Source organism: Diorhabda carinulata, unplaced genomic scaffold (assembly GCF_026250575.1).
Source record: "Diorhabda carinulata isolate Delta unplaced genomic scaffold, icDioCari1.1 Dcau_17, whole genome shotgun sequence".
NCBI lineage: Eukaryota > Metazoa > Arthropoda > Insecta > Coleoptera > Chrysomelidae > Diorhabda > Diorhabda carinulata.
The window spans coordinates 109,538-111,525 of NW_026613962.1; the positions used below are offsets into that span (position 1 = coordinate 109,538).

At 32.1% G+C, this 1,988-nt stretch overlaps 1 non-coding gene across 1 annotated transcript; it reads left to right on the forward strand.

Moving 5' to 3' along the window:
- Positions 1-1,248: 1,248 nt before the first annotated feature.
- Positions 1,249-1,404, forward strand: LOC130903235 (5.8S ribosomal RNA). The gene has a single exon (XR_009060632.1). It is a non-coding gene; the product is annotated as a 5.8S ribosomal RNA (ribosomal RNA).
- Positions 1,405-1,988: the final 584 nt, after the last annotated feature.

The following is a 1,988-nucleotide window of genomic DNA, read 5'->3' on the forward strand; positions in this document are numbered from 1 at the left end:
AATTTCATAATACTTTTTATAAACGATGCTAGCTAGCGATCCGCCGACGTTCCTCCGATGACTCGGAGATGACCAAACTTGATCATTTAGAGGAAGTAAAAGTCGTAACAAGGTTTCCGTAGGTGAACCTGCGGAAGGATCATTGCAGAGTATTTGTTCGTTTTTAAACAAAAAAAAAACGAAATCAAGTCTGTATTAATTGTAAAAGAAAATTTTCTTCTACAAAATTATCGAACTCTTCAAAAGAAATTTATATATGTTATAAATTATATATATTATAGATGTATATATATTGAAATCTTTTTTTTTTACAAAATTCGAACAAGTTTCGAATAAAATTTGAAAAAAAAAGATAAATATAATTCATACGTCTATAAAAATATATTTACATATATAAATTTTTCCAATAAAAATATAACGAAAAATTTTTATCATAGATTATAGAAGGCGGCGTCGACGACGATGACGACACAACAATAACAACATATGTATTATTATATATTATAACGATTGACGGAACGATCATTAACAAAATTTCTTGTTAACTAAAAACGTTCTGATAAAGAATCGTTATTATAATAAACGAAAAATATATAGTTTATTGAAACGTCGTCTGTTGTCGTGTGTCTATATTTTTATGGATAAATTTTATTTTGTTTATTATATTATTAGTATATTATAAGTTTTTTATCGTTTGAAGGTAATACAAGAAAATATCGACAAGATTATATGTGATGATTATGTTATTGAGACATTTTCATCCGGGTACCTAAACGAAACTTAAGCACATGTCGATTCTATCGATATGTATAAAAATTCGTTTTAGAAATAATATTTTATGTATTATTTCGAAGGTGTTCGAAGATTTACGCCCGACCGTCGAAATTTGTATAAAACTTTCAAGATAAAAAAAAACTGTAATAATAAAGAGGAATATATCGTGCGAGATATCTGTCTATGCGCGCCTCGTTTGTAATAAAACATGTGCAGCGGTTAAAATTTATCAGATATATCAAAGTACGATAATATAATTTCTCTAAAAGTTTCGAATAATTATAATATATATATATATATATATATATATATATATATATATATATATATTTATTATATATATATATATATATAAAATGTCGTTATATAAATTTTCTATACGCGTATAAGATATTATAATAATATTATTAATTCAATAATCAAATATTAAAAATACGATGAATAGAATATGAGAAAACGACATAATAAAATGATTACCCTGAACGGTGAATCACTTGGCTCGTGGGTCGATGAAGAACGCAGCTAATTGCGCGTCAACTTGTGAACTGCAGGACACATGAACATCGACATTTCGAACGCACATTGCGGTCCTCGGATACTCGTTCCCGAACCACTCCTGACTGAGGGTCGTATCAATTTAAGACTGCTTAGAATTTAAAATTTTTCTATTTATTAAAGAAAAATAATGCCTAAGCGTGTTGGATGTGAAACAATAACGCACACTAATTAAGAAAAAACACATGCACATGGGCGAAGAGGCGGGGTTTAGGACCTTGTATGCGACAGGCCACTTTGACTGCATGATGACAAGTGTTGAGAACTGGCTCTGTCCAGGTCCGTAAAAAGACACACATTTCTGATAGCCAAATGCCTCGTCATCTAATTAGTGACGCGTATGAATGGATTAACGAGATTCCCACTCTCCCTACCCACTCACTTTATATCCGAACTCGGTAGAGAACGGACACGTTTGCTACAGTAGTGTTGGTTGACAGTGATCTCGTGAGGGCCCCAAGTAGGCCTTAAAATCCAGAAATATGCAACCTTGCCGTTATCGTCAAGGTTAAATGTTAACAAAGTGCGATAAGTGCGGACACATGTCAAAGTGCAGAGCAGTCGCCCGGGGTGAGAGTGGGGAGAGAGCATTGAACTCTTTGTAAGTAGGAAATTTAAAAACAGTAATAGCCGAAATTGGTGCGCCTACCAAATTCGGT